General features: G+C 36.7%; 1 protein-coding gene across 1 annotated transcript in view; it reads left to right on the top strand.

Moving 5' to 3' along the window:
* Positions 1 to 27,388, top strand: part of DOK6 (docking protein 6) — a 258,270-nt gene that overhangs the window by 11,900 nt on the left and 218,982 nt on the right. The gene's annotated exons all lie outside the window — the stretch shown is intronic.

The raw sequence follows: 27,388 nt of genomic DNA, 5'->3' as shown, positions 1-27,388 counted from the left end.
GCAGAGTAAAAAATTCTACGATCTAACTTCCCCTATTGGAACAGAATCTCTGACAGCGGTTATTCCCAATAATGGCGTGAGATGTATTAAATACGTAAATACTAAAAATGTAGTGAAAGGAATAAGGAGCAGAAGAAAGGAAGCAGGCTGCTCTATTCTGGTGTCATTGCAGAAAAACAGGAATGGAATTCTTTTTTTATGGTCCCAGAGTTCTTAGTAAAGCAGAAGACTGCCGTTTTTTCAAGGTAGAGTAGGTAAGTTAATGCAAAGGCTCTATTTCTAGAATATAAGCCATTGCACAGCACTGGACTTGACCAAGATCCAGAGGCCAAACAGGATATTGCTGGGTCACGACCATTTCAGAAGATTCAGGTTATTTTGAAGAATTAGGTCTGAACGCCTAGAGAGGATCATTAGAGATGATTGTTTTCAAACACTTCCTAATAATTTGGGATGAAGGCAACGCTTACAAATCGTTAAAGGGAGCTGTTGCTAGTGATAACAGTTGAGCAGCCAGTGGAGAACGTTGGTTAAACCATCAGTTAGGTGTCTGAGGTGCTTCAAAAACTGAAGCCGCACAACGAGACATAAGGAGGAATCTGTGGAATAGAGTTAGATGAGATTTATGGGCAATGAGGGGAGAATTTCTACTCGTGGGCCTCATACTGTACTTATTTGAGGATAAATGTTACTCTAGCAGCTTTTATACAATAATATACCTACAGTGTTTAGATGTATTGCTTTGGGATTTTTTGAACTGAAGGAGAAAATAGAAAAGTAAATGTTATTTGTAAATATTTTTGACAAGATTTTGACACATTGTTTTGACACGATCATACCGTAATGCAGTTTATGTCCTAAGAGAACCCAGAGGTTAAATACATTTCAAAGTGGTTTTGGAGGTGTATTTTCCAGAAGTCCTGATGTCAGAAAATAATTTTTGCCTGTAATCTTTTTTTTTCTCCTTCTTCTCTGAACAAGCAAATCGGTTGGTTCTCCTGTGTTTCTGTATAATGTTGTTCTGTGGTTTATAGTAATTTCTCCTAAAAAGAAATATTCAAGGTGAATCTCTCCTCTGCTGCAATCTGAACAAAATTGAGTTTAAAACTGTAGTGAGGTGATGCCTCTTGTTCAATTCTTCAGAATCCTTCTTTTTTTCCCCACCTCGGTCATACCTGAAACATTTCCTAGACCAGCCTGTAGATAAATAATTGATCTTCTGATAGCAAAATTAACACTTTTCCTTTCTGTAAACTGGAAATTACTAGAAAGAGTAAATACCTATTGTTGTTTAAACAAACAGATACACTTCCTAATATACTTAATTGATTTACTTGTACTAATTAAAAAGGGTTGAGCTAATGGGCCAAATATCTACTTGTCAGTAGAAAAGCATCTGAAGAAGTACAGCCTCCTTCAGTATATGTCAGGCTTTTCAGTCTAGGAAACTGTAAAAAGTTGTAAATGATATTGATTTTCGTTGACCTGAGCTAACCCACAGTAGTGCCACAGCTGCGCTCTCGCTGATGCTCACGGCTGAGCCGAATGTACAATACATGAACTGAGTTAAACCAGGGGATTTGAAGTGGGGAATGCTACTTGCTACCCTTTGAAGTCAACCTTAGAGAGCTATAAAGCAAAGCATAGCTGCCTGCATAGCTGTTAGCATGATCATGACTGAAATAGTGAAAATGGAAGAAGCTCAACTAGCAATACATAATTAGCAAGAGATTCTTAATTTTTAATCGGCAGTAGTGTTTGTTCAGTAAGGTAGGCTTGCATTGAATTTATATACAAATACAGAGGAAAGACCTCTGCTAAAGAGGGCCAAATCTGCCCTCGATTGTGCAAATACCTCTGAAAGTCTATGTGTTTGCAGGTGTTACACACCAGTCACAGGGCTCACCATAGCAGTGAATATTTTGATCAAGTTTCATTCAATCCTTTGTTACAGCAGTTTCATAAAGTAAAGTTCTACCAATCCCAGAAAATGCTATTAAAAACTCAACTGAATAGAGCAGTTCCTCATTTTCAGAATTCTTTTTCTAGGTGGGGAAGTAGTTTTAGGAATGCATCCCATGTAAATGGGATTTGTTCAGATCTCATGTTTCGGGTTTTCTTCAGAATCAAGAGGGTTAAAGAACTTAATTTCTGAAACCAAAAATTGAAATGCTTGTGTAATATTTTGTCCTCAGGACCAGATGCCTTAGGCATAGGCCTTTAATCCCCGTGCCCTAGTTACAGCAATTAAGGTTCATGAAATATAAATTTTGTTACATATTGCATCTTGGTTTCTCCTTTTTTCTTCTGTTTCAAAACCACTCTGAAATATTAATGATCATATTAAATGCACTCTGTTATATGAATTGCTGTTAATACGGCATTCTAGTTAGCCTGACAGATGCAGTGAATGACATTTTCTAACATTTAGACTTAAATGTGTATTCTCTTGCTGAAGGAAATCTGTCTTTCATAATATGGTTTCTCATAGGCCTGCCTCTTTATCTGCATTTAAATAAAAAAGGTGTTGAAGATATGCAGCACTTCGGAAGACCACAGCTTATAATTGTTCATGATTTCTAGTGCTGCAGTGCAAATTAATCATTGTCGAACTGTGCCAGGGAGAATAGAAATGCCTAACAACGTCGCGGTCCCTGCCTGAAAGAGCTTACACTCTAACATCTGAAATGTTAAAGCTATCCTTCAAAGACTCCTGTAATTTTTTTCACTGAAAGATTCCTCTCCATCTAAATTTATTATCTATTTCTGTCTATCATGCCGATGCAAATGGATTTCTAAAGCTTGATTGTAGCAGTTCCTTTCTTCCCCCAAAACTGATGAAGAAAATAGTCACTGATGTGAATAAAGTCCCCGTCAGAGCACTTGTATTATACAGGTTTGTTGGGATCAGGGAAAGCATTGGTGTGGGATGAGGGTACAGAGGTGGAGAAACAATTTGGTTTAGGTGGTTCAAAACCGAAACCGATAAAAGAAGTGCTGTCTGTATAGCAACAGGTATAGCAATGCAGAGATTGCACTTCACTTTCAGAGACAGTAGTCACTTTGGTGTAGATGTGAAAGCTCCCAAATGAAAAATTCACAGCATTCTGGGGGGTTTGTTTTGTTTTTCAAGGCAGAGGCATATGTCACTGTAAAACAACGATATCTACTTTAATGTGGCCAGAAAAGAGGCACTTAGCTGTTCCACTGCAAAAAGAATGAGTTAATAAACCCGACGCACAATCTGTCTCTTCTGTAGCTCTTGGCACACAACAGCTCTAATTGGTGGAAGCTATTGAGGCCTTAATTGCTGATTTTGCAGTACTGCCGTGTTTACTGATAAGGTTTAATGCAAGCTAAAATTTGTTAACTAGAGAGAAACAGTCACACTTGCGTGAAGAGTGTGAGGACAAACAGCAGGCTTTTCTGTAGCACCAAATGACGATGAAGTATTTCAACACGTGGCATCGTTAGATTTCCCCTTTCAGGCTAATGAAATGCCTTTCTTCGAGCAGAAGAGCAGGAAAAACATGTCTGAGTTCTATGTTACACAGCCAGTATTGAAATAAGCCTGTAGTTGAAGTGATAGCTGGATGTTCACCTCACTGATGTACGTGACTCTTAAATATCAATTTTTTGTCTCCTGGAGAAGAACGGATGCAACTACTAGATTTGCATTGCATCAGGAGATCTGGGATTGAATTGAGTATATAAAAGAGGATACACCAGTTGTGCCCACCAGCCGAAGATTATCTACACCAGTAGATGTGGTAGTAGTATCTTCCCAATATTAAAATTTAGGTTTAATGTCAAAATTTATTCACTCTGCTGTCATTTCATTCGAGTTTCTGAATATGGCAAAAGCTTCGCTGTCTGCCAAATGAATGGAGGACCATTGCATTTAAGTTTTAAAAAGTTTAGCTCTCAAACTGAGGGTGCCTCATGTTTATTTTTAATGCAGTATTATCACAGTGTAATACAGTAGCTTTTTAAGCTACTAACCTGCTGTTTAATTTCTGAACTATAAGTTAAAATCATTATTGGTATTTGAGTTTATACAGTAGTAATGAAAATACCAAGTAATTTTGTTATATGGCTGTTTATGTACCAAAAGCTAAAAGGAAAATAAATGGAAATGTGTTTTGTACTTAACAGATCACTCTGGTGCCAGTTTTCTGTGTTTTAGCATGTTTTTCACATACTGGATGCATAGCTTGGAGCAGAGGAAAATGTAAGATACTAGCTGAGTGAAAAGCAGATGCTACCGTGAACTCTAAATGAGTTTGAAAAATATGTGACTGTATTCAAAGAGATTTTCTGCTTGCAGATGATTAAGATCTATTTCACTGTTACTGAACATACTGTATCTTCAGTATATTCTATAAGCCATGTATGCCATCTCACACAGTTCATAAAATGTGTATTAATCTACATAACTGAATTTGCATAGAAGAGCAGATAGTTGAAGTACCTTAGAAGAGTGCTTTAATCCAAAATATATTAATGCTCAGAAGATGAGAAATAGGGCATGTTCATCAAATGTACTAAGAAAACTAATAGTAATTAGTATTATATTAAGTTTCTCTGCAGTTTAAATGGAAATTATGTCAAACATACATTAATTAAAACTAATAGGTATTTCTGCTTTAATTAATAGTCTGCTTTGATTGTAAATTTTCTCTACCCCTTAGACCAATTTTGGTTCAAACAGTATTCATTTAAGTAAATTGTAACTCCATATGCGTCTATGACAGTTTAAAATATTCTAAGTTGTATTTCATAGTGGTTTAGGTATATAACAGGACAGCTTTTTTAAATACAGACAAGTGGTCAGTTTTGAGTTTCTTCAGTGCATTGCATCCTCTGTAGTAGTCCATAGTGTTGGGTAGTTCTAGCCTTGGAAGGCTAAGAAAGAGCAAAACAAGACTTTCATGAGCAAGGTCATCATCAAACAAAACTAATCTACATACCCGAGGGATGCACTTCAAGTCCAAGTCAAGAATGGCTGTCTGTCTCTCTGCTTTTAAAAATCTCAGAGGTTTGCAAGTCCAGCTCACAAGAATGACCTTCTTGCCAAACTATTTGGCAGACTTTTGTGGTTATCCACAGAATGGGTAGCAATTTTTTTCTGCGAGCAATGTGATTCAGCATTTGTTACCTGCTGTTGTTACCCACAGATGCAGCAAAATGTACCTAAATCCTGTTGATTTTCTTAAAATTTGAACAGCAAGATATTTCCGAGAAGTTACAGAAAATGTGAAATAAATTGCAGTGCCACAGGTCTGTGGTCTCTAACTCTGTATCTGCATGCTTCATTGTGGGGTTAAAAAAAAAAAAGTAACTTTCCTTCCTGTTGCAAAGAAACAGTTAGTGTAATATATCTATCTGCTCTGTTAACACAGGAAAGGGTCTTCAGTCAAATAGTAGTGACAGCAAAATCTTGAACGTTTTCCTCTGCCTTTTCCTTTCACTTCACTGAAGCATGAAACAAAAAATATGAAACAATAAGTTTTTAATAAGACAAACTGGAAAACAAACTGCTATGTTTTTGACCCAGGTAACACTGTTGTAGAAATATTAACTCTTATGTTTCCTAACCATTTAATCTGGAGGTGTGTGTGTTCACAATATTACATTCATAGTTCTATGTTTAATATTCTACCAGTAATTTTAAAATCATATCTTTCTGCATGAACTTTTTGAAGTTAATCACATGTACGATGACACTACTGTGTAGCACTTTACTTTCAATGGTCATGTAAGTTTATGTTTTATCTCCTATTACAATTCTTCTTTTCTTTGCGGCCTTCTTCCCCTTACATTTTAAGTAGTGGTACAGAATTAAAATGTGGAGAGTAAGGTTTTAGAAACAGAAGGTATTGTTTGTTTTTTTTCTTCCCTAAGTGTATATTAGCTTACAGTAATAGTCCATCCAAAAAAAAAAAAATCAATATTTTATGTTACTAGCAATCAAACTTCTGAAATATGCAATTTGTATTTTAACATGCATAAAAAATTGTGGAATAATGCACATTATTAACTGCTCATTATTCTATTATTTTATCTTTTAAAAAAAGAGCACTACTCTGTGAAAATCGAAGTGTTAATTTTATAAGAGACAGAAAACTCTTATTAAAGCTCGAAGCACCAAAGTACTAAATGCACTAGATCAGACTATCTCCTGTTTTACCCAAAGCCTTGTGATAGTGTAACCTTTGTCAATCTTAAGAGCATGTAAAAAAATTCTTTTAGCTACAAGACCTACTTTGTCTAAGTAAACAACTCTGAAGATTTAAAAGAACCAAGGTATTAGTCTAAACTTCGGTCCATTGTTATGCTTCAGCTGTCCAGAACTTTTATTTGGTTTGCCAGGATTTAACAAATTTCAAAGTGAAAATTACCTTTTTCGGTAATGATACGCTCCTTTTATATTTACTTTTCGCCTAATCTGAAATCAGTGATGAAAGAAATAATTTACTATTATTCCTTTCTTTTCTTTAATCAGTAGATGGCTCTACCAAGCCACTAACATGTTCTGGTCATGGTGGCTGCATTAGATTGAGGGCATTCAGGTGATATGAGTAGGTAGTTAAGGTGTTTGCAGATGAAGGAGGCTCTTCATAACTTACAATTTTTTAATTCTTTTTCCATATAAATTAGGAAGAAAGGGCATGGATAATGCATCTGATGTAGATATTCAGGTACTAATTGCACTTAAGTGTTGCACTCATGTGATTGACTTAAGTCATGTCCTGGGTCAGCTCATGCTCACTTATTTTGAATATGCTCACAGCAAAATACCTTGCACCGAAAAGAATTTCCTGCTTTAAGAAGCAATAAGTTAGTATAATCTGAATATAATAATAATAATAATAATACTGATTTAGGGGGAAAAAATATTTTCATGCCTCTATTCCAGTTGATCCCTCAATTCTTTCTAAAAATGTCTCTTCAAGTGCTTGTCCAGTGCATTCTCCATTATTTTTTGCTGACATTTGTTGAAGGCAAACAGAATTAGTGATAACTTATATTCATTTCTATCATATACAGTCTTTGGGAAGACATTTGATGCGAGTTAAGCAAATAGAACTACTACCCCAAGAGGTTTCCCCCAGATTTTCTGTGGATGAAGGCATGCAATCCAGGAAGCAAAAATTTAAAAAAAAAAAAAGGGGGGGGGGGGATAAAAGAAAAGAGACTGCTAAAATGAAGAAACAATTTGTCTCCATAGTTGCATTTTCTTCTTACAGCTCTTTGATGCATCATAAATGCAGCGAGCATGGCTATTAACTTGATTCACGGTCTTTCACAATACATTGTTGCTGCTCTGGAGAGAGATTTGAGACAGTGCTGGACAAGCAGAAAAGAGACGTGGTGAAACAGAAGCAAACAGTTAGGATGAGCAAATGAAGGAGACTTTAGAAACAGTCAATTTAACATATGGCAAATATTTTCTAAAGGCGTATAACTTCTGTAGCTAAAATTGCAGCTCACAGTTTCTAGCATTGCTATGCTTGTTATAATAGGAGTTTCAACCCATAGTACTCACTATTTTTGCATAGCAGGGGTATTACTACAGGACAAAAGGTCCTATCTGAATTCTATTGTGAGGCTGTTTAATTGCATATTAATATAATGTCATTTACGAATGTGATAATAGATGAGTTGTGCACACATGTTGCAATACAGTGGTTTAAATTTTAAATCTTTGGCTAGATCTGCCTTTTACTTTCTTGCAGCTGCAGTGGTTAATAATGTATTATTGCTGTGACTGGAAAAAAATGAACTGTGAAATTTCAGGCACTTGACTGGTCACATTTGAAAACGTAGCTAAATGCATGATGGCAGTTCTTGTTTTCAAAGAAGATAAAGCAAGCCTGGGATCATCCAGTTCAGTGATGCTAATCATAAGTGGCCAGGATAGATAGCAGAGGGGGAGAAGAGGGAGGGTAGGTTCATGTTTTAGTTTCAGGTTTTGGTTGGCCCTTTACTACCTACACTAGGGCAATTCAACAGCCATCTGCGATGAATAATAGAAAATAAGCAGCTACATTTTGTGTTTTACTCTCTCAAACTCTTTGAACCTTTTTCTGTCTTACGCATCTGCTGCCAGTGCTGTTGAGTCAGCAGCTTATTTCAATTCAAGTCATCAAAACTCTGAAAAATTACTTCTCTGCTTTTGTTTGCCCCACAAAAGCAGCTTCTGTCAACATAATATTCTTTTATTTTGCCTCTGTTCTTCACCCTTTTCTCTGGTGGAAATCTACCCTTGCGTCTGCAAGGGGTCTGTCCAAGGTCACAGGACTCTGGACTTACCAAGCCTCACTGGCAGCTGGGAAAATTATATTTGGCAGCAAGACCGTTTTCCGTGGAGCTCAATTAATGCCAGCACGCTGCTCCAAACTTTGCTCTTGGCTGGTATCTTCTCTACTGGAGACCTGGGAAACTGTAGCTGATGAAGATCGTGCTTCTTCTGGTGTCGTCGCCACAAACAGCCATCATACTAGCTCTTTGTCAGTGTTGTAAACTCCCTTTTCCCTAGTAGAACAAGTTGAGGGGATACACAAATCACGACCAGTATTGCTTAGGACACCTTTTATTCGTTAAGCTATTATTATTAAGTAAATCAAACCATTATTATTAACAGCAGATAACGGTTGACACAACACGTTTACTTACTCGCGCGCGTGCTCGTAGTCACTTTGCAGGAGGAGTGGTGAGAAACCGATGTGGCTGCCCACCCAGACGCAGAGGGCTGTGCTGGTGCGCGGGGGGCTTCTAGGTAGGTGTTGAGGAAGAACTTGAGGGGGGGCCTTTCTCTCATCAGGTCTGCACATGACGCTGTCATCTTTGTCTGCATGTACCAACCGCTGCTGCCTTGGGTGGGATCTGAGCCCTACGACCCGTTGTTGGTGTTTGGGTGTGCCCCGGCCTTGTCCTTCCGACAGGCGGTCGGTGTCGCGAGGGGATCGGCTCTTGCCATCTCAACAGGGCGGTTGGTCTCCGGAGCTTACCAGTCCTTGGGAGAATTTCACACGCTGCTTTCTCTGTGGTGTTAGACTTCAGTTTTCTGGTAACTAGTTTCTCCGATCAAACCTGTAAGGGCCCTGGTGGCACCTGGGAAGTCGTGTGCGTTGGTTTGCTGCTGTGTGAGTCCGGTCTCCATCACTGAAGAGAGTCGTCTTTTTCAAGCTCTCTGTTCTTATTTCACTCCCTCTTTTCTGCCTGCCCTTTTAGTACTAATCATCAGTATTAGATTAAAACTGAATAAGGAGCTTCCAGCAAGGGGGGCTGACACTAAGTGCAGAGTGAGAGGGCAACCCATGCAGAGCAAAAGAATGCCAAGGTCTTTATTTTCAAGTGCAGAAACACAGGTTAAGAGTAAAATACTTACTTATGGAATTCAGAATCAGTGACTGTTCATTGAATACCTCACTTTGTGTCCTCTCTTGAAGCTAGTGTGACTGCTCAGCAAAATTCACTATGTATTTCTTAATTTTTTTAGACTGTGTGTTTATGCAATGATACTACGCTGATGAGAAAGCAAGCATGAGGTTTACTGAACACTACATTAAAAGGCCAGCCTGTATAAGGTTTGAGAAGGTTTATGAGTGCGGACTTACTCAATACATACAGTATTTTGCACACAAGTTCAAATGCTGTGTAAGTCTGTTTATCTTTGTAGTCCTCCCTCTTAAATTAATTTACTAGACAGATTTCAGGATATCTTAATTTAAGGTGACTTAGCTGAATATTTCTCTTTACTTGTAACAGTTGTTGGAAAGGTTGTTGCCTAACTGAACATGCATTTACACTTATGAATGTAAAAGCACTTTTATCCTTTTACCATAAAGTCTGTGGTTTTTCATACCTGAATGAAATGCTGATTTATTAAATGAATACTTCTTTCAATTGGTTGATATAATTTGTTTTCTAACTAAAGTTTAAATAGTTATAGTAATTAAAGGACAATGTTTGACATCGAGGACAACTCAATGTTGTAATTGAGTTAAAGAAAAATAATAATTTCTTGTTGCAAAGATAAGCAAAAGAAAAAGTACCTGTGTGAATAATGGAGTCTCACTGGAAAGAGTCGTGCCTGATGTTTCACGTAAAATATTTTTGCCTAAACTCTCAGGTTACTTACTATAATAGCTGTGCATCTAGATCATGAGACTGATGAGAGAGGAGCAGGAATAGAGTGCAGGAGTATATTTCATTTCACCAAAATTACTGTAGACAAATTGTTGAATGTGATTTAATTGGTATAACTCTAAGATGTATCTCTGCAACTCTGCTTAGGAGGCTGCGTGTACGCTACATAGTGAGGACTTCACCTATCTAAAGCATTTCGGAATTGTCAGTCACTGCAATAACAAGGTGTCATACTGATTTGGAATTATTATAGTATGTACTATGACAGAAGCTTCCTCCATGCATATTTCTGCCGTTTTTCTCAAGAATTCTGTAGAGAAATCACCTCTGGAATGACAGAACGTATTGGTGGCTTAGTCAGATCCCAATAAAAAAACCAGGAAGATCCTGATTTCAGCCTGAGGGATTTAAGCCATTTTTATCTTACAGAAGTATCATCTAGACTGATGCAGTATTTCAGAATGACCACAGTGACTGGTCATTGCAGTACGACAGTCATGTTCATTTAGTGGGGCTTGGATGCCTGAAGTGCTTTAGTCATGTAGGATTTTCCTTCCTTGTGCCATTCAGTCTTTAATCTTCCTATCAGAAACGGGAATGTGTGTGCTTATCTTCTCACAGAAGACCGAACCTAAGAAGTTACTAAATAACACTGTGAGAAATCGAATTAAGTGGGTTTAAGACTGACTAAAGTATGTTAATTTGTGTGATGCATTTGTACTCTTGGATTCAATGTTTTCTTGCTTTTACTTGAGGATTACCAAGTCCTCAAGCATTTCCTGGCTTTTAGATAAGAGAGCTTCACCATTTTATGTCTGAAAGGCCTTTGAACAATCTCTTTGCAGTAATGGCATGCCACACTGTTACATTATCCATGCTTTTATTTCTTAGAAGACTTAGTCCTCCTAAAATCTGTGTCTACTATATGCAAGTTTTTGTGGGTATTTTCCTTGAAGCTTATGAATTATGCAGGACAATTTTATGTTGATTTCTAGTTTCATATACTATTTCACTGTCCTTTTTATACCAACAGGTTGGTCTGACATAACACTGAAATGAAAGGAGAGCTGGGCTGACTTCAGCGTATATGTATCTGAGCACATGGGTAGCAAAGCACTGCGAGGAGAAATGTGTCTTTCATATTACATACGATCTAATACAGGGTTGACTCTCCACGTAGAATTATTCCAGACCACTATTAGTGGTCCTGCAGAAACCATACAGGAAGGGATAGAGGTTGTTCTTCCTGTACAATGGATTTGGTGGCCACAGGGCTGCACCAGGAAGAATTTTGCATGGGATGACTGAAAGTCTCCGTGGTTTGAGGGTGGTTGGCTATCCCTTCTTTTCAAGTCCTGATAGACATTTAAAGGTCTTACAGTAGAGGCATTCAAAGACCGCTTGCACAGACTGTTATGCTAGAAAATGTTTTACGTAGTGGTTATGTGTGTTATGTGTAACTGGTGTGGCTCAGTGACAAGTCATGCAGTAAATAACCTGTATGTGTGTCTGTATGTTGAAAGTTTTGTCTGAGCACTAGGCAGGTCGTCCAAGGAGAATGGCAGTCAGATGGGATATGTGCTGCTATCCTTTTGTGTGATGTTTAAGCAGTCCAGGGGAGAAAAAAACAGTTCTTGGGAAGCATTTTGGCTGTGTGTTTGTTAATACGCTGTCACTTTCATAAAGCTGTTCTGTGCATCTTTTTGTATTCCTATGTACCGGTGAGTCTGCACAGGGGTGACACCCGTTATCCTGATGGCACCATGCTGTGAGTTGGGCAAGGAGGTCTGTGCTGAGGGTGCCACGGGATGTTGAATGTAAAGATGTGTTCACCTGCCAGGCATAATTTCTAAGCATGTACAATATGTGATCTGTTTTGAATAACAGGCAATGCTCTATGCTGCTTTCAACAAGGGTAGGTGAGCCTAGGCGCGCAATGCTATGAAGACTTAATGTTCTTTCGGATTAAATCTGGTGTTCTTCAGGTTTTTCAAGAGGATCTAACTCAAATCTTAAAAGCTATAGGCTGTGTTTGCACAGAATCTTTTAACACCTGTCTTTCTGTAAAATGCACAGCTGTATGAAGCAATTCTTTAAGTGTTACAACTCCTTTCCTCCCCCCACACCCATAAAAAAAAAATGGCCTGCTGTTTCTTTTGATCTTTTAGAGAAACCAATTTGTATAATATAAATTGGTTTCATTTTGTGATGTTTTATTTCTATTCAATAACCAGATTAAAATAACATAGCGCCTATTTTTAGCTTGGTTTCCATTCATTGGGCTGCTTTAATCAACCTGACTTTAGAAAGGCTCCATTATGTTAAGCTTATCCCTAGCTGCAGATGAAATAATTCTGGATTAATGTCATCAAGGTGTGCTTTGAAGGTGGGAGGGTAGGCCTAACATTGATAGTAACCGTATTAATAGCTGAGTATGTGATTTTTTTCTTATTAAAATGGGAGTAATTTTAATTTGGTGATGCACTCACATGAGACTGACTGTTTTTTTAGCATGGGTAGGGTGCCCTGAGAAGAGTAAGGATGCTGACAGAAGAATAGGCATCAAACTGGCACTTTACACTAGACATTCAATTTAATATAATACTATTTAATATGAAATTAGTTGCCTTAATACTAATATAACAATATGTTATTTTAAAGGTAACCTTTTTAGGAGAGTAGTATAGAACTTCCATTGGCAAGTCTGACTTCTTCCTCAGTTTTTTCTTCCTTTTATCCTGACTTCTCAATGGTTCTTTAACTAATTTCCCACTTTCTTCACCAGAATTAGGTATTATTTCATCTCTGTTTTCCTCATTAAGCCCATGTTGTGCATTTTGTGCCTTGCTTACAATGACTAAGATCACCAGGGTTCATCTTCCTATTTTATTTTTCATCAGTAAAATACAGACAATGTTAGCTAAACAAGACGGAACATGCCTTTTCTCTTTAACAAGACTAGGACTAGTCAGTAGCAGTAGTAACAGTATGAACCCTCCTATAAAAAATTGGTAGTTTTGAGTGCTTGGCTCACTTAAACCCTCACCAGATCTTTAAGTAGAGGTATCGATTTGCATACCTAACCTTAAGCGCATAAAACTCAGTCAGTAAACATACTAGTTGGGCAATCTCAATCCCTTTTAATGAACAGATGCATGTGCTAATTAGTAATATAATATGTTAGATGTTTTTTAATTGTGAAATGAAATTCTTTCATTCATGACTTCCAAAGCATCTGGTCCACCAGTCACATTTGGGAATGTATATCTTCTCCTACTAGTCTATAGAGCTTTTGTAACTGCAAGTCGTTTTCTGTAACTCTTCGTACTCACAGAAAATGCAAGTAAAATTTATCCTCCTGGGGAGAAAAATCTTCTCAGGGGATTATGCCACTTATGTCGTAGTTAGATCAAGTATTTTAGCCCTGTTTAATGGTTTATACTAGTCATGATTAAGACACTACAATTTCAGGTGCACTAAATACTAAGTATACATTTTCACATAAGTGTGTTCTTCCCTTTAGAAAATATAATCCAGGTTCTCTACAAAACTTAGGTCTTAAATTAGACTTTATAGTATGTACAAATTCAGCTATGTATATAATGGTAAAAGTGTTGATTTCCAGCATTATAACTCTAATTAATGCATAGTTTAATATTATTGATTATTTTAGCTATAAGCCCAAAGCAGAATTCCAGTTTTAAATTCCTGGAGTTTAGTAATTGCTCATCATTTGCGATTTGTACTTGTTCTAGACAATAGACATGTTATTCAATAAAACAATCTTTTCTATATCGTTTGCTTCATAGTTGGAGTGTGACTGAGGAACAGTTACTAGAAATCATATGTTTGGGGAAGGCAAAGAGAATAAAAAAAGATGATATCTGATAGCAACAAAATATTTAAAATTGATGAAAAATTTCAAATGCAAGTTCATAATAAGCCACAAAGTTCACAGTTGAAAAATTATGCTTATGTTAAGGATTTTTCTCCTTACTGTTTAGGAGCTAGAGTGAATAAACTGCAGGACACTGAATGTAAAAAGGGCAAATGTGATTTACCTAAGGGCAGAGGACGCTGGTATTAATTTTGTTACAAAAAGTTACCTGTAAAATCAGAAAAATGTTTTTCTGACATTGTGCCTGGGAATGTATGGTCTGTGCTTCAGTTTCTGCTGAATTCTTTACAGCCGGGTTGTAACATCACTTTTGTATTTGTCTGTTAGTGAGGCAACACGTTGTGGGATATTTAACCAGAGTCCTATTTTTTTATTGTTCCATATGTCTTTCAAGGTAGCATAAACATGCAACTCTCTGGTTTGGGAAGAAAAAAGACAGTACAAAAATAAGATTTCTAGGACATAATAAGATAAAAAGTAGATTGTTTTTACAGAAATATCTAATGTTGATTTTTCTCTTTACAATTAATTGCAGCAGATCAGAGAAAGTAAAAATTAAAGCTAGGAATAAAAGCATCTGTTTAATGTTTAGGCACATACTTCAGACAACTCCATCATTTTGAATAACACAACAAATATAATTACCTTATTTGTGGTCTTTTTATTAGTGGAAGGAGCTTCAGTCAGATTTTTTTATTCTGCTTTTAACTACTAAAAGGACCCATCTTATACTGCATGCTTTAAAAAGCTACAAAATCTTGCAAACGATTAATTGCAGAGTTAAAACCAAAAACCAAAAACCAACCAACTAATAAACATTTCTAGCAAGCCTCCTAACGCTTATTCAGCATGGATACCAACTGATTTCTGTGATGATATAATAGTACTCTACCTCATATTAATGTTTCCACATAACACTGTTGTCAGAAAACCAAGACTCTTGTTTTGAATATAAATGGCAATTAAACACGGTCTTAGAACAGGAAGATTCCCGTTGTTCTGAATTAGAATGAAAATTACATAATTTTTTTTAAAGTGTATACTTAATTTTCCTGTTTATCAGATGGATGGCTATAAAAGTAAAACATGAATGGATTGATCTTGAGAGGAAAATACGTCAGAATTGGAGAATATAAACATATAAACAATGCAGAAAAACATTTGAATAATTCTGCAGGATTTGATTACGTAACTCCACTTGTATGAGCCAGGGAACCACATTATTCAACAAATGCTCTTTTTACTCCAACTACTTTTTAGATAACTATCTGAAATTCATAAAGTAAGAAAGAACATTTATGAAATATTAAGATATCATTGTGAGAGTTGAAATATACTGCTATAAGCTTCACTGCGTATAAAAATTATATCAGGTTCTGCTGGCTTTGAAACCTTTTATGATATTTCTTGGCCTCACAACATTAATTTTAAATCAAAAAATTATTCAAAATAAGTGGGATAGTACGTCTTTGCAAATGGCAAAACGAACTGTTAAAACAGAAAAGGGATGGAGCCATAAAAACCCAAGTCCAGTTAAATTCCCTGGCGTAGTCAATAACGTTTAGCAACGTACTACTGTCAGAATTTAAGATTCTTCTTTATTTCAACCCAAAATTTCCTTTCCAGAAGGAATTATAAATGCTGTGCCAGCTCAGTGTTAATAATTACTTCCCATTCTTAGTGATCAATGAAAAGTGCTTACACACAAGTCTTTCAAGACCAGACACTGTAATGTTTCCCATTCCTTTTCCCTCTGCCATTCCTTTTCCTTCAAAAGTATCCCTCTTGAACAAGTCACTGTGGAAAAAATGTGGCATAATGACAATGGGCAAAATGATGTTTGTGTGTGTGTGAGTGCCTGTGAGGAGCACAAAACCGATGGGCTTGTGAATCAGAGGGGTGAGAGTAAGAGAAACTGAAGTTTTTCTGAAGCACAGCTTGCCCTTTCATTATGATTCATAGTTATAAGGGTAATGTTTTCTTTCAGTTGGTGGAGGACTTAAATGATATTTCCTATATGGTTGACTAGTCTTTATGTGACCTTTAGCTATCATCATGTTCTTGAGAAAGATACCAACATTGCCTCTCTCTTAGCATCGCTGTGTCAGAGATGAATCGTAGCATACCTTATCCTTCCTTTGCGCTGATAAGTACAAAGATCATTCATTTCTGATCTGCACTTAACTCAGGACTGTAAAACTGGGCAGATAAAAGCAAGCTGTCATCATTAGGAAAACGGCAGGCTGACAGGTAAAACCAGTTCTTTCCAATTTGGAAGTAAGGTGGAATTGTCCCTTAGGTAGGGTTAAGGAGATTGCTTACCCCTTGGGTGAAGGTTGCACACTGAATTTCAAACACAAAAAGATTGATCCTAAGTCCTCAGAAATCAGTGATTTTTAAAATTGTTTTCTGCCATAATGGGCCTTTTCTTGTGTCATAACTTCACATCTTGAAAAATTTGATCTATTTTTTAAGCACTTTCAGTAACTGTATAACCCTTCCTTCCTCTTTTGGCATAATACATCAGGCAGATTTGAGACAGGGAATATATCTTGCTTTAAATCATAAAATAACTTACGAGTTTGCTTTATAGAAGCCTTATTCTGATATCTACGTGGAATAGATCCTACTATTTACTTCCAAAGTAGTTGCCAGCTGTGAAACCACTTATGCGAGATGCTGCGTAATGGCACAGCCTGGCCCTAAACCTCGGTGTGTGCTGCTGGTGCTCTTTGATGAGGCTGTTATTGTCATCGTAACTGCACCGCTTATGTCATTGAGCTGCACAGCAAATGGCATGGTGGCATACGTAAACAATTTACACAGAGGTGATACAGTAGTTTGGGTTTGGATGCTGTATTATCATAAATAGCATTTTTTTGCTGCTGACGTTTTGTATGAGCGTTTGGGTATGTGATTGTGAGGGACATTTTAGTGAGCTTTTGAAGTACCTAGTTTTCAAGAACATTTTGATTAAATTAGTGCCCATTTTATTACTTGCTACTTATGCCAAAGGTATTTTTAAAAGTGTTTATTCAGTAAATTATCTTAAATGATGGAAAGCCTTTCCTCCTCACAGTTTTGTTCAGTCTTGTTTCTTATTAAAACACTCCATGAACTGTCATGCCTATGTTTCAATATATTTGTGGAACATTTTGTGCTAGGTATTAACTGATTAATCTTCCTGCTTGAAAATTACGAAGTCCTCAAATCTGCGTATTATTCAACAAATCCAGATTAAAAAGCTTTTAAGCCCTGAGAATCATGGATCTCTTGGGGACTTGAACTATTATTTCATTTTTTGGCCAAGGAAACCAAGCCATTAAGAATCACCATGTGCTTTAAGTTCTCTGAACCCAGAGGGCTGACTGACAGTATTGCCTGTTTCTCATTTGCTTGATCATTTATTTCTTTCCAGCTAGCTCCTTAGAAGCTGATTTTGAAGAGCTCTTCCCACACCAAACATACTCATTCACACAGTCACTTGCATGGGCAGGCACTCAGACGTTTGCATAGATACTTAAAGTTCATGAGCAGCAGAATACTTTATCTTTCATTTGATTTCAACCCTTCCCCTCTCATATTTTCAAAAAAATCTATTAGTATTGTTTAATAATGTACTTAATTAACTTAACCAATTATTTGGAGAATGGCAGCTGGAAAATGAATTGTAAAAATGAAGAATATATCCTAGTATCTCAGAAATATTTTTGGCCTAATCCAGAGGTAATAATTTTCTGTTTTGCGATATGAATTCCGAACTATGATAATTATGATTTGGAAGGCCTCAAAAAGGTGTGTAACTTTAAAAATTCAACCGATACTAATTTATCTATTTTAGTATATGACTTTTGTGCAAGGCAGATTCTTGTTACCTAAATACAGACTGGTCCATATTTTTTTTTTAATAATTCTGTGTGTATAATTCAATATATAGTTGAAAATTTATTCTTTCCCTCTCTTCTCTCTCCACTTTAGAGGGGGGGTTGGTTTTGTTTGTTTGTTTGTTTTCTTTTTTAAAGGAATATCTTCAAAATGGCTTAAAGTAAGAATTGTGTGTAATACCAGTGAGCCTGGACCACAGTTAAGTGATGACTTGGAATAACAAGCTGCTGTCTTTTAGGCATCCGCATACAAGCCTAAGTCTGTTGCCAATGAAAGTACCAAGTTCTAGTAATTAACGCCGTGCGTGTTTTCAGCTCCTGTTTAAATTAGAAGTGCCTGGGAATCCTCACTATTGAAAGGTTCCAAAGGAAGGAAGAGGAGAGTTTGATCATTAATCAGTGTTTTATCCTAGATGGTATATCATTAATACATGTGATCACTGAAAATATTTGGGATCATACTAACATACTAAAGAATTTTTTTAAGGCAGTCGCTTTTCTGTTGGCTGTTTGTTGCCATTACAGTCTTTCTTGCAAAATGTGAGATTGTTATTTCTGTTTATTTTCCCTGGAGACATAGAATAAAGTGTAATTGTCCACAAGTAGGCTGAACAGATCTGAATAGTCAATCCTCTGTTCTTCTCACTGAGCTCCCTGTGTTTAATTGCAGTAGGTAAATCACCTAAGTCAGGAACTCAAGCTAATTTGGAAATTTGCAATAAAAAAAAAAGAGACATGCTTCTGAAGTACAACTCATCCCAGATCCCAAAGAGATGTGGGTCACGGTTCTGAGATGCTCCTCTGCATGTATTACATAGCAAGTCCCAGGCAGAAGTCAGGGATGCAGAAGATAACACTGGGTGATTGTGAAATCCTAGATGAAATATTGTTAATAAGACTGTGAGACAGAAAGTAAACATAACAGAAAAAGGATTATTCAGAGCTTCTGCTTTTTACAACTTTGTACTGCTCTAAGTCAGATGAGAGTATGACACTTGGATGAGTGTTTCCTTACTTCTGCTTGGTTTTTGTGATAGTAATAATTAAAGATTTTTCATTCCCTACATCATCAGGAATTCTAATGGTTGCACCAAGGAGAAAATTTGCCAAGAACAATACCCTTTGAATCACTTAAGGATAATTAGCCTATTTTTTTTTTTTTTCATTCTCTTTTTGAGACTTCTTTTTTCCACTGATGTCAGTGTTCATCTTATATTTAGACCATAAGCACCATTATATGTAGGCTTTTAGGGAACTAAAAGGATTTTTGGCATAAAAGGACTAAAGGGACTTTTTAGGGTAAACTCAATAGTGGGTTAGGATATGTATTTCTTGTGAAATTTTGTACTTAAATCAGTATTGAAACTGCCCTTCTGTCTGCAGGATTTTGAACTAAAAATAGCAGAACATTAATAATAATAATAATAAAAGAATTTTGTCATTTCACCACTCAGGTACTGATGCCTGACCCTAAGCCAATCACCTTTTGCTTATTAATCACCAAAATATATTTTCTTTAGTAGCAGGGAGCAGCAGAAATGACATACTGAAATATTAATTACTCACTTAAGAGACAGAAAACATACTGGAACTTCTTTTTCAAACCATTTTGCACATTTTTTTGGTACACATATACTGACAATATTTTCCATATTATCACTTCATGAATTCTTGTATCTTGTCCCAGTTGATCTGTTCTTACATTTTTTCCAAGACTCCAGAAGATTTATTAAATGGAGTTGAAATACACTTTTAAAAAACCCTAAACTTCTCTGGAGGTTTTAGGTTCTTCCTAGCTCCACTTTTGTAGGGTAATTGTATAAAGAATTTAGGGACTGACTCAGGCCAGTGGTGCTGCCTTGCCTATACAACATATTCTCTACTAGAATACTCCTGAGGATGACAATACAGGTGTGTGAGAGGATTTAAAGCAGTAGGTCTGGTAGTAACAGAGGGACGCTCTCATTACAAGTATTAACAGGTTCCAGGAAGGAGCGTAGTGGTTTATATCATACAAACAAGGCAGCAAAAAAAGACTCATTTTTCTTAAACGGTTAAATTGAATTCAATTAAATTGAATTTGTAATGAAGGTCATTGTCGATGGCTGAGTGGAAGGCCATTCCAATTCAGAATGCAAAGTCAGGATGAGAAGAAACTTAATCTATGAAGGTTTAGTATCTCTTCTTCGTCTAGTTTTTCTCTTGGAATTGAGCTATGAAAGCTTAGCCTGTATCAGATACCAGCCAGATTACTGGTACAATCAAGATAGTGTCAAGTTTCTGATGTCTGTAGTGTCTTTTGCTTTTTCTTATTTACCGCTCTCCATGTTCTTTGTACTTCTCAAGACAGTAGCATAGTATGAAAAGGTAAAAGAATTAAGCTGAACATGTTACTAGGCATTCCTGGAGGGTCATTCATCATTCTTTACCTGAACCAGAGTCTGATCTGACCCATGGGCAGCCTGGAGAACTCTCTGAGTCCAGCAGAACGTGCTGCTGTTGTGCATTCACAAGGTACTCTAAGCCCTTGGGTTTGAAAGCGAACCTTTGGTGAGACCAGCTCCCACATCACACTTTTTTCTGAGTTTGCTGCCTGCTTCAAAAAGGGATAGTTGTGCTTCATGCAAGTTCTAGCACCATCTCCCACATACTCTACAAGTGCACAGGATTAGTGAACAAAGGGGAAAAAACCCAACAGCAATGGTGGTTGAATCATTCTTGGCCACATATGTCAGACTTGGAGTCCTGAGGATGAAGTTCTTTCTTGTGGGGTGTTGAGGTGCAGCATGCCTCAGAAAGCGACAGCCTCCCTTGCTGTGTGTCTGAATGTCTCCTGTGAATTTTTTTTGGCTGAGGCAGTTCCCATCCTCATGTACATTCACCTGTATTCCTCCCTCCCAGTGGCTTAGCTGGTTTTGCGTCGTCGGTATTTATGATGTGTCTAGGCTCATGGGTTACTAGAAATCTGCAGGAGTTTTGAAAAAGAATACTGATTTGACTGTTTACTGTTACTAGTCTATTAATAGTAAGTCCACCAACTTTAAACGCTCAAATATAGAAATATTCAGTAAAATTTGACCATATAAGGTAAAGTTTTCTAGTTTATTAATTTTATTTCTTTAAGAAAAGTATGATGTCTTTGTTAAGTACTTTAACTACATCTAGCCTTTTCTCTTAAGGGCCTGCATTCTCACAAGGGAGCCATTCAGTGCTGTGATTGGATTAATACAAATTGGATGGGAAAATTGGGCTGGGGTAAGAGCAATTGAATTTGGAAAGTTTATGAGAGCTGCTAGTTTGGGGTGAATAATAAAATAAAGACAGCAGTTTTGCAATTTTGAAAAGCTCTGTGCTATGTAATAGACTATAATTTAATTCTGAGAGACTATTTTATTAGATTTTTTCCCAAGTAAAATCACAATTCCTATTGTTCCTTATCATATGTCTCATTACTGCTGCAAGTATTATCCTCTTTATATGATTATAGTGATTCATACTTCACTCTCTTGGTTGTTTTGTACACAACTGCAAGTAAATAATGGTAGCAATTCGATACTTCTGAATATGAGACCAATAGGTTCTTTGGGTTTTTTTCTAAACAGGGATGTATATTTTAGCAAAGGAGTGATGATAAGCCTTACACTGAGATCAGTCAACAGATGCATAACTCTGATAAAATGTAAATTCTCAGCATTGGTCAAAGTAATAAGCTGGAGAAATGTCTGTGCCAAACAGTGGTTCGTAGTTTTACAATAAATCTGTATGAAGTTCATTGTCATTTACGCTCGTTATCCTTTATGGATACTTTTTGAAAATATGTGGTTATCATTTGTATATTTGAATGTACAACTGTCGTAAGAATGTACCTAACAAACAAAATAATCCCTTTTTGAGGGAAGTTGGCTCTGTGAGAGTAGGAACACTTTTCATGCTGTGCTGAGTACTTCCAAATCCAGTCAGAGCCAAAGAGAGTTGGGAGAGTGAGGTTTCAGTTCACACTGTTGTTGAATTGAAAGGACTTCACTGGTTGGGCAGAAAAGAGCAATTGGTTCCAGTTCCTGAAGAAGCAATGGTTTAAGAAATCTAAAAACAGGGGAGTGATGACTTATAGAAATGTGGCATTATTGGTGAAACTATGATGAATTGAGACCTTGTTCTTGTTCTTGCTCAGAGTTGTGAGTAGCTGGCAAATTCAACACTTGGCACTGTCTGAGAAAGTGAAGTTATCTCAGTGTTGATTGCCTGGTTGTTTTTTACTTAAGAATTTTTAATTAATGCTTACCTGGGGGAAGAGATGAGGGGAAGGGAGGAGTGAAGGAATAGAGTAGGGAATGTCTGACAGCATTAACATTAGATCCTTACTGGAGAAGGTTAGTTAACAAATGCAATGAGTCCTGCATTTTGGCTTCTGGATTTTACTTGTGGATCAGAGCACTAGTTTAAATTCTGCTCAAAAAGTATAGTTAAACTTTCACAAAATGGATCAAAGGATATTGGATGTTACTTTTCACCTGCCTTAGGGCATCTCCAGAAATTTGGTTTAGTTATTGCATACCCACATTAATTAATATATTGTGTGGTAGTGCAAGAACGCTTTTTATTTATTAGCTTTTCTACCTCTTGAATTGTCAATTTTAAACTTATTATTAAAACTCTCCAAAAAGCTGCTGACTCATATTTTTACATTGCCGTCGCCCCCCCCCCCCACCCCCCCCATGGATTCAGATAGTAATTAACATAGGAGATGTCATTCAAATGCAGAGGAAAATAATTTGAAAGTATTGGACTGGGGAATGTACATGACAGTTATAAACAGTATTATTACAATATTGAGAAATAACTGAGAAATTGAGTTGTAAGGTAAAAGACAAATCCTACCTATATTTTTCTGTGAAAATATTAATTTTATATTTTGGGGTATGCTTGTCTTTGGTGATCTCTGTTTATCTCTAAGAAGAAAAGTAAGAAGTCAGTAGAGCTGAAGCTCCATTGATACAGTGATGATGTTAATATATTGAAAGTTGTGTATACCAGTGTTAAGTCCAAATCATATAGAAACATTTTCTATAGGAAGATTTCAGACTTGCAAACAATGCTGCACAAAATGGACAGAACTCTCGGGAGTGTGTGCACTATACACAGTTATCCAAATACTTTCAAGTTATTCATTGGTTTAAATATCTCCAGAAACAAAGTCTTAAATTTGTTCTGTAGAGATCACTGTCACCTCCTTGTTCATCATGACATGGTCCAGATGACTGAATCCAGTGGACAGGTTTTCACTGATAGTTCTGTGCACTAGATCCTGAAATAAACACACTAATTCAGTATCAATAATTTGTGGTAGCACAGAGCTCTGTTAAAGAACTAATGCTCCTTCTTCACCTTGGATTGCTAATTTTTCTTCTACTGTCATTAGAAATGTAGTCAACCAATAGTATGTACAAATATACAAGCATGTATACTTGGCATACTTGTTCTGAAAAACTTTGTGGCTATTTGTATGTTAAAAATCTGAACTACTTTCCAAGGCAGGGATAGAACAAGGTACTTAATTATTTGTTATATTTTATGAAGCATAAGACCAGGACACTGTTGTTCTTCATGACACTGTTGTTCTTGTATCTGCAAACATACAGTGAGAGAAGGGCTTACCCTTTAAAATTCAGAATATGACCTATGGTGAAATTTAAGAAGTGGAAATAAAAGGAGACAGTAACAAAGGGAAGATAATGGTTATAGTGAGAGAAGCAAAGGTTTAAGAATCAAAAAATATAGGTTCAAGTTGTTCTTTTGGGATGCAGATAATAATTGCATTAAAATTACATTAATCTTGTCACTATTTCTATTATTTTAATTCATTGGTTTAAATTAAATCAACTCCAGTTCTTATGAAGATCCTCCAGATCTCAACTTGATTTTGCATACCTGAGAAAGGAAATGTCTTAGGAAGGCTGAGTCAAACCATGTTATGCTCTGTTGAGTACACTTCAGTGGAGCACAACATGGTAGCTGTTAGATTCTCAGTTTTTTAGATTGTCACTATTTATTTTTATTACTGCTATTACTACATTTACTCTTTGAAGTAAATGCATGAAATGGGAAATGCATACTGAATTTGTTTCTTAACTTTCTTCTTGTGGTTTACTTATGTTACTTTGGTGTTTAAAAGGCTGAAAATAATAAACATAAATTTAATAAACAAAACGTTGAAAAAGGTATGCCAAAATCCAAGGCAGTTTTCCGCATTTTTATCACAGTATTTTATCATGTTTTAGGTTTTAGTATAGCTTAAATATTAAAATAAATATGAATTATTTTGATTCACATAGGAAATAAATGTCAATAATAATAGGCTCTAATAATGGAAATAATAAGAGACTTGGGGATCATCCTTTGACATTTATGTAATGTAGGTTGAATGAATGTGAAAACCATGCATTGGTAAGAATGGAGTGGCATTTCTCCAAGTGGAAGTAATCTTTAAGAGCTTGTCCAAAAATGGTTACAGATGTTTTAAATGGGATTTCATTATTTTAGCAGGTTCGATTCATGTTTCAGTTACTCTTTGTTAGCATTTCTACTTCCTAACTGCTGCTTTTATTCAGACCTAAGATGTCATTATGTCTGTGTTTATGATACTGCAACATGTTGCTATAGAAATTATTAGAAAGTCATAAATGTAAGGCCTACTTCTGAATGAGGTTTTGGTCTCTTTGGTTCTCCTTATTTATAAATTTATCTAACTATACAGCTACTACAAATCTTCAGGATTATTCAGAATATAATTATGAAGGTATGAGTGCCCAAAGTGCAAGTAACCTCCTTCAGATGTTTTAACAAGGGACAGGAATGATCAATAGTAATTTGGTATCTCTTTTCTACATTAATCCTGATGTTAGAAACAGCTGTTCTAATATATTCAGCCCAAATGTTGTTTGATTTGTAGCAGTAATATTACTTTATCTTGTAAGTGCTTTTCATCTGACTATTTCTAAGCTTTCTGTCCCCAAAATGTTAATTAAATTAATGTTCTGATGTACAGTAGGTTAATATAATTTTCATTTTACAGATGAAGAAACTGTATCTAAAAAGGTCACATCTTATATCAGTGACAGATGGAGGTACACAGTACGCTTCTGCTTTAGCCATAATAAGTCTTTCTTCAATCTGTGCATTTAACAGTTACCATAATCAGACATAAACACCCAGAAATTAAGCTTTTCATTACAAGACCACATATTTCCATCAGATGAAGGAGGGGAGGAGGAAAAGAAAACATTAGTAGGTAGCCAAAGCAGAGGAATGACATCATTCAAGCGGACCAGTCACTAGACATTGGACAATAATATTTGCATATAGCATGTATATGTGTTTATAATATATATATATAATGTGTGTGTATGTATGAATATACATACTTAATATATTTTTAAAACCCTAATTTTTAAAGAGCTGTGGAAAATCTTTCAGGAGATCTGCAATCTGATTTTATGTTTAGGGGTGTATCAGAAAGGATCATCTCTTCCAGAAACAGAAGTATTTCCCCAGATTTGAAATGGAAAATGGTCTTCAGTAGTCCAAACCAAAAACTAATGGGGAAAAAAAAATCTGTAATGGAAAGAGTAGCTGGCATTTTCTGCAGAATAGAAATTCTAAAATTCTGTTTAGAGAAAAAATGTTTCATTTCAACCTTTTAAGCAGACTTTTGAGACCCTCTTTCTTTCTCCCGGAAAATCCTAAACATTCTTAAATCCCAACTCCAGGAAGTTTTGCTTACAGAGCATCTTGGCCAGGTTGTAGCCCTGGCATCTAGGCTTCCCAGGATTTCTAGGTTTTTCCTGAATAGGTTTTAAGATGTCTGAAAGTATTGCTCACTTCGTCGAATTTGAAAGCTGTGGGATCTATATCTCCTCACCAGCCTGGTTCTGGACTGAAAGAGCTGGAGAACGTGTTAGCTTTGGCTTCAGTACAGTTTGACTTGCAGGATGGATGTTTCTATGTAATTGGGAACATTTTTCTAAAACAAAATTACAAATTTTTATGAAAACTGACATTTTGCCTTGAAGTCATAACACTTGTAGAATACACATTTTCTACCGAAGTCATTGATGAAAGAGGAAGTTCCAGACCAGGACCATCAGCCAGTTTGCACTAGGTTGAGTAATGATTACTGAAGACACTAGAGATGTAAACAAAGTAGACTAACTTCTGTAATTGAATGTAGCAGGATATTTTTCTTATAGGGAGGAATTTGATTACCTAGAAATGCAATTAGATACGTATTTATCCAAATTTAATTTTTAGCAGGACACTGAGATAACTGCCATTGCTTGTAATTTTTCTCTCTAGCCAAAGTGAATAGCACCACTGTATAATGTCGGAATAACTTCACTGTCGTGAACACCTACTGCTGTATTTCTCAACAAATGATTCAAACACCCTGTTTTGCTTACACTTAACATTTTCTTGTTGTTTTTCTGCATAGGTGATCTTCTGTTGCAATCCTATTTTCATTTAAGTTGTTAGGCAAGCCAGTTGTGGAGGGCTTCATTTCTCCTGTTCCAGCAGCACGCACGTTACAAGTCTCTCCTGTACCCGGTGTTAGACTCTGAGCCTATGCAGTGGCTGAGCCCTGGGCCCCCCCCATCACCCCCACTTGCAGCCCTCGGACCTGTGAGCCCCTGACACTCACGGTCCCACTCCAGTGGCTGGCACTCAGACCTCGCGCTGTGCTCTCGGGCTAGTCCGGCTCAAAGTTCACTGGCTCCCACACATGCACACTCAGAGCTCTCTGAGAGTTCACCACGGAGAAGATAGACTTTAATAAGGGGATGGGACAGCCCGCGGTGGAGTGCAGGGTTCAGTCAGGCGGGCGTGCTGACCAGCAGCCTCTTCACATGCAAGCAGCTGCTTTTATCCTTTTCTATTTTCCCACTTTTATCCTTTTCTATTTTCCCACTTTTATCCCTCCCCAATCCATCTTGACCCCTTTTTTTCCATGTCTTTGGTCCTTTCCCTAAACATCTCATAGTAAGTTTTACACAATACCAAATATTCTCTCTGCTTTATCCCCAAATTCTCTTCCCTCATAGAAAGTGCTATACCCTGATGACCCCATTTAATGTGCATGGCTTTCCAGTGAGAGTTTCCTTGTTTACCTGCCTTGGTGGGTGTCTTCACCAGGGGAACGGTCTCATTGTTTTCCTTTGATGGCCTTCGGAGTAGCCACTTCAGCGTGCTCCATTTTGGTTTCTTGGCTTACTGGGGTTCCTACACCTATCCCTGCTCCTCTGTCTTCATGGTCATAAGCCATTTGTCAGGTAACGTAGCATCTGTTATCAGACAAGATCACTGTTAATTACATTTGTCTGGAGGCCACATAAACAAATTACCTCAGGTATCCAAAGCAGAGTTTGTGTAGGTCTTAGGTTCCTCATCCAAAACTGGG

Source organism: Buteo buteo, chromosome 3 (assembly GCF_964188355.1).
Source record: "Buteo buteo chromosome 3, bButBut1.hap1.1, whole genome shotgun sequence".
Taxonomy (NCBI): Eukaryota; Metazoa; Chordata; class Aves; order Accipitriformes; family Accipitridae; genus Buteo; species Buteo buteo.
This window is presented reverse-complemented; position numbering and strand designations above follow the sequence as displayed.